Source organism: Sus scrofa, chromosome 2 (assembly GCF_054392235.1).
Source record: "Sus scrofa isolate SSC_HxYL_T2T_F1_AM1 chromosome 2, Sscrofa_HxYL_maternal_Yorkshire_Landrace_v2.0, whole genome shotgun sequence".
NCBI lineage: Eukaryota > Metazoa > Chordata > Mammalia > Artiodactyla > Suidae > Sus > Sus scrofa.
The window spans coordinates 11,131,863-11,138,928 of NC_139384.1; positions in this window are offsets into that span (position 1 = coordinate 11,131,863).

Genomic DNA, 7,066 nt, shown 5'->3' on the forward strand with positions numbered 1-7,066 from the left:
TGAGGGTGCTGGGGGCGCTGCGCGAGGAGGAGACCCACGCGGACACCACTGAGCCTGCAGGTTCCCAGGATGAGGGTGGGGTCAAGGGCTGACGACGATGCCATACTTTCCTATCTGTATTGGCATCATACTTTGTCCTTGGACCCGGGCATATCCGGGCTTGGGGAGAGGCTGTGCTTGAGGCTACGGGCAGGTTGATCACGTGGCTACCCTTCTCTAACTGCAGAGACCCCACCCTCCTGGCAACTGGGAAGAAATTTGCTGCAACTAAGAATCTTCTACAGGATGTGGTGAGTACAGCTTCTTTGTTCCTCAGTTTATTCTCTTGTGAAGTAGAGATAACATCACACAGGCATCTTACAGGCCCATGGCTACAGAACTTAGAAGACAAGTTCTTTTACAGACATACTCCATTGCTACGATCTGGTGTATATATCCATGCTGAACCCGACAGTGTACTTTTTATATACTCGTGTTTAAGTTGTCCCAACACATGAATGTAGGAACAAATGAACGACTATAAAATCTGGTCTAAATTATTAAATTATTTTCATCACATGGCTAATTATAAGTAGTAGATGGGATTAATGTGCATTGAGCTCCTTTATATTTGGTGCTTTGCCAGTTAATCAATTCAATAAATTTTCACTGAGTGCTGGTGATATAGCAGTGAAGAAGAAAAATGAAATACCCTGCCCTCTTGGGGGCTTACATTAAGAAGCAGGAAACCAATAATAAGCAAGATCCAGAACGAAAAATTATAGTATGTTAAAGAGTGATACAAGCTTAGGAGAAAAATTAGAGCAGGGACATAGGGATGTGGATGGAAATGTCAGGAAAGTCCTTCCTGCCTTACTTCACTCAGTATGAGAGTCTCTAGTTCCATCCATGTTGCTGTGAATGGCATTATGTCGTTCTTTTTTATGGCTGAGTAGTAGCATTCCAATGTGTATATATACCACGTTTTCCTAATCCAATCATCTGTCAATGAACATTTGGGTTGTTTCCATGTCTTGGCTATTGTGAATAGAGCTGCAATGAACATGTGGGTGCATGTGTCTTTTTTAAGGAAAGTGTTGTCCGGATATATGCCCAAGAGTGGGATTGCTGGGTCATATGGTAGTTCTATGTATAGATTTCTAAGGTACCTCCATACTGTTCTCCATAGTGGTTGTACCAGCTTACATTCCCACCAACAGTTAAGGAGGGTTCCCTTTTCTCCACATCCCCCTCCAGCATTTGTTATTTGTGGACTTATGAATGATGACCATTCTGACTGGTGTGAGGTGATATCTCGTGGTAGTTTTGATTTGCATTTCTCCAATAATCAGGGATGCTGAGCCTTTTTTCATGTGCTTGTTGGCCATCTGTACATCTTCCATGGAGAAATGTCTATTCAGGTCTTTTGCCCATTTTTCCATTGGGTTGTTGGCTTTTTTATGGTTGAGTTGTAGAAGTTGCTTCTATAGTCTAGAGATTAAGCCCTTGTCAGGTGCATCATTTGAAACTATTTTCTCCCATTCTGTAAGTTGTCTTTTTGTTTTCTTTTGGGTTTCCTTTGCTGTGCAAAATCTTGTCAGTTTGATTAGGTCCCATTGGTTTATGTTTGCTTTTATTTCTGTGGCTTTGGGAGACTGACCTGAGAAAATGTTCATAAGGTTGATGTCAGAGAATGTTTTGCCTGTGTTCTCTTCCAGGAGTTTGATGGTGTCTTGTCTTATATTGAAGTCTTTCGGCCATTTTGAGTTTATTTTTGTGCATGGTGTGAGGCTGTGTTCTAGTTTAATTGATTTGCATGCAGCTGTCCAGGTTTCCCAGCAATACTTGCTGAAAAGACTGTTTTTTCTTCATTTTATGTTCTTGCCTCCTTCGTCAAAGATTAATTGACCACAGGTGTCTGGGTTTATTTCTGGGTTTTCTATTCTGTTCCATTGGTCTGTCTGTCTGTTTTGGTACCAGTACCACACTGTCTTGATGACTGTGGCTTTGTAATATCGCCTGAAGTCTGGGAGAGTTATTCCTCCTGCTTGGTTTTTGTTCCTCAGGATTGCCTTGGCAATTCTGGGTCTTTTGTGGTTCCATATAAATGTTTGGATTGTTTGTTCTAGTTCTGTAAAAAATGTCATGGGTAATTTGATAGGGATTGCACTGAATCTGTAGATTGCTTTGGGTAGTATAGCCATTTTTACAATATTAATTTTTCCAACCCAGGAGCATGGGATATCTTTCCATTTCTTTACATCTTCTTTAATTCCCTTGATTAATGTTTTATGGTTCTTGGCATATAAGTCCTTTACCTGCTTGGTCAGGTGTATTCCCAGGTATTTGATTTTTTTTGTGGTGCAGTTTTAAAATGTATCGTATTTTTGTATTCCTTTTCTAATATGTCATTGTTAGTATACAGAAATGCGACTGATTTCTGAATGTTAATCTTATATCCTGCTACTTTGCTGTATTTGTCGATCGGTTCAAGTAGTTTTTAAATCAGAAATGAAAAAGAGGAAGTCACAACGGATACTACAGAAATACAAAAAACCATGAGAGAATACTATGAACAATTGTATGTCAACAAATTTGACAACCTAGAAGAAATGGACAACTTTCTAGAGACTTACAGCTCGCCAAAACTGAATCGAGAAGAACTAGATCAACTGAACAAGCCCGATCACTAGAAAGAAATTGAAGATGTCATAAAAACACTCCCTACAAATAAAAGTCCAGGACCAGATGGCTTCACAGGTGACTTCTACCAAACATACAAAGAGGAACTTATACGCATCCTCCTTAAACTTTTTCAAAAGGTTGAAGAAGAAGGAACCCTCCCAAAGACATTCTATGATGCCACCATCACCCTCATTCCAAAACCAGACAAAGATACCACCAAAAAGGAAAACTATAAGCTAATATCTTTGATGAGTATAGACGCAAAAATTCTCAACAAAATTTTAGCCAACTGAATCCAACAACATATAAAAAAGATCATACACCATGACCAGGTGGGATTCATCCCAGGTTCACAAGGATGATTCAAACATACGCAAATCAATCAACGTCATACACCACATTAACAAAAGAAAAGTCAAAAACCACAAGGTCATCTCAATAGATGCAGAGAAAGCATTTGACAAAGTCCAACATCCATTCATGATTAAAACTCTTACCAAAGTGGATACAGAGGGGACGTACCTTAAGATAACAAATGCCATTTATGACAAACCCACAGCAAATATAATACTCAATGGAGAAAAGCTGAAAGCCTTCCCACTAAAATCTGGGATAAGACAAGGATGCCCACCCTCACCACTGTTATTCAACATAGTACTGGAAGCCCTAGCCACAGCAATCAGACAAACAAATAAAAGGCATCCAAATAAGAAGCGAAGAGTTAAAACTGTCACTGTATGCAGATGACATGATATCATATATAGGAAACCCTAAGGACTCAACCCATAATTTTTATATAATGCACTGAGAAACCAAATATTTGTGTGACCTGCTTTATTGTGATATTTGCATGACTGCAGTGGTCTGGAACCAAACCTGCAATAGCTCTTCGGTATGCTTGTATATCTGTAAAACAGAATATTATTTGATAATGAAACAGAACCAGTTACTGATTAATGCTATACCATGGACAAGTCTTAAAAAAATTATACTAAGCTTTGCCAGGCACAAAAGACATTCATAGTAAAATAGCCCTAAAAGGCAAATCCGTAGAGACAGAAAGTAGATTAATATTACCCTAGGGCTGACGTGAGTGGGTCAGGAATTAGAATAACTGCTAATAAGTTTGGGGGATAATGATAAAAATGCTACAAAATTATGTGTTGGTGATGTTTGCACAACTCTGTGAATACATTAAAACCCCACTGAACTATATATAATTAAGTGAATTCTATGATATATGAATTATATCTCAGTGAAACTTTTTTTTAAAGGAGAATGCAAGCTTTATTTTATCTCTTAATTTATGATTTTTTGGAATAATGAGCACTCTCCAGAGTGGGTGGGATAAGAGTGGCCCTTAAACTTTTTATGTTTGATTTGCTGACTAGGGCGTGATCTATGCAGTGCCACTGCTTTCCTCTCCTTGGAAGTTAGGTCCATGAGGACAGGGTCTTGTCTCTTTTGTTTACATATGTATTCTCAGAAGCAGTTATGCCTGGTGCACAGTGGGTAATCAATAACTAGTTTTTGGTACATGAATGAATGAATAAAAGAGCCACCCTATAGTTTCTGATCCCTTGGAGCTAATTCTCTCAGGTATCTGAATTCTAACGTCCTGTTTTGTGGTCACAAACATCATTCTCCAGTTTCCATATGTTATGACTCTTTAGTTACTCCTTGTGTTAAACAAGAGCAAGCTGTGCAGATGCTTGCACAAGGGTACATGCCAATGAGGGCAAAAATTGGGGCTGAAATCCTACCTGGGTTCCACCTGCAGAACTGACTACCCTTGGTGTTGAGTTGATCAGCTAGGAGGAAGAGGCCTCCAATTTTACTGTTCAGAGGGGGACTTATGTTCTAATTCAACCCAGAGGGGTTGCCATTGAGTAATGTGTCTTCTCAGAAGGGTGCTTTTTTCTAATTTCCACAAAGGCACCCTGTCTTTCATTTGTGTTTCAGATTATTGGCCCCCTGAACCCTACATTTCTTTCAAAATTATTGACCCCTTCCTAGCATCATATCCTTCTTTATTCATCCTGGATCCCACAGATACAACTCATTGCTTTCTTCTTGGAACCCACAAATTATAATTCGATCTTCTTTACCGTGGCATGTTGTAGGCAAACCCTCACAATCACACAGATAGCAGCACAACAAATCTGTTCTCAAATCTTTGGCTTTATCTGTGCTTCTCGTCAATTCTTTGATTATAATTCAGTCATTTATGTCTCTAATTTCTACAACTCTTAATCCAAACTACTACTTTACTAATTACCACCCCTCACCCTTAGGTGACTGCCTAGCCACTTATTTCAATGGACAAATGAAGGCTCTCGTGTTCTTCCCTTGTATCTCCCTAATGTATGTTTTTACATGACAATTATTTCTTATTTATTTACTTATTAAGAATCAGGTGCTCTTTCTCTGTCCCTAAGTGTATATCTATCTGTTCATGTGCTATTAACCTCATTTCCTTTCATAGGCTTATGATTCTTATTCCACAAGGTATCTTTCTCCTCATATTCAAACCTTACTCCCTATTCTACATTTCCTTTCAACCCATAAATGTGCTCAAGTCTCTCTTAATGGTTGTAGTTTCTAGTTCATAAAAGTTGAATGAACAGATACTACTTCTTCCTCATATCTGAGAAATGGCAAAAAAATTCTTTGCTATATTGGAAAATAAGAAGTGACACTATTTTGAGAGCAGAATTTGTGACTCTCTAAGGGGCAAAATGTATACAGACTCTATTGAAGAAAGATGTGAAACCTATAGGAACTGCAGCAAAGGACTGTTCTAAATGTTGAAAATTCTTGCAATTCATGAGTAAATGACATTATCTATCTAGATATCTAGGGTAAGTTGGGTGTTAGTAAGTTGATAATCAATATACTCTAAAATAAAGAACTACAGAATTGGGGGGTAGAAATTTGGAAAAAAATGCTAATAAGAATATTTTCAACATTGAGATTTTAAAATAATACCATATATGTTTTAGTTTTCTTCCTCTCCTCCCTCCCTCCTTTCATTCTTCTCTCAATACCTTCCTTCCTTTTTGTTTCTTTAGGTTGAAAGCCAAAGACAATGCTATGTTAAGAGATAGATTCCAAAACAGATTGATCACATAAGAACATACAGTTTTATGCTCAAACTAAATTGCATTATTTAGTACTGTGTTGAATACCTATCAGTTTGAATTTGATCTAGTTGAGTAGAAAACTATACTCATCATGTGTTCATTTTTTTCTCCTTTCACTTTATTCAGAGGAGAATTAAGAATTAGGGGTATGTGTGTGTGTGTGTGTGTGTGTGTGTGTGTGTGGTGTGGTGTGTTTTTGTTTACTTTCCTTTTGGCTAGAACCATGATTTCTTTTTAAATTCTGAATTTGGATGCCTTTAGATGGAACTTCCACTCCTCATTTTACTACTTAGCCACCATTTTCAAATCTCACATACTTGACCTTTCAATTCGGCTTTGTATCTGGGCCTTAATCTCCTCAGGCTGCTATTTCTGTCCCTTGACTTTTCTAACTTTAGTTTTATTGTCTTTCCATGGGCAACACCTTTTACAACTCTGGCTTGGTCCACTCCTTACACATTTACAACAATCCTTATGGTGAATCTTCATCCAAGACCTCTCTGGGATCATATTTCCAATCCCCCTGCCCCTTTTTTTTTTTTTCCTTTTTTGGCCACCCCATGGCACATGGAGTTCCCAGGCCAGGGATCAGATATGAGCCGCAGTTGCAACCTATACTGCAGCTGCGGCAATGCCATATCCTTTAACCCACTGTGCTGGGCTGGGAATAGAACCTGTGTCCTGGTGCTGCAGAAATCCTCTTGTAGTGGGAACTCCTACAATTTCTTACTACAGCTTCCAACCCAGATGATCACAAAACACTTCAAATAAAATAACTGAACTCATCGTCTCATCCACAAAATCATTTTTTTCTCTTCCATTTAAGAGCATTGCCATCACCCAACTTCCCTGGGCAAGGAGCTGAGACACAGTCTCAAATGGAGAACATTCTACACTCCTTACAATACAATCTAGGTATAGTTAAATCATGTCCTCCTTTTCTCTACCTCCCACAATTCAAGTTTATACAGGCAACACTCACAGCATGGGAGCCTGATCATAGAGCACAGCATTTATTTCTGTAATAATTCTGCCCAATCGATTTCTTGACCTCCATTTCCCACCATTCACCCCCACAGAAGCTGTGCTCCAGGCTCATTAACTTATTTACTAAAATTCCATAAATATGTTTGTTTAGTTTACCATCTTATTCTGCAGATTTCTTTGCTTAAATAATCTGTATACTGAATTAATCTGATAAAATTAATTAGAAGTAGATAAGGAATTATCAGCAAAAATTTCCCTTAGGTCTTCTACTT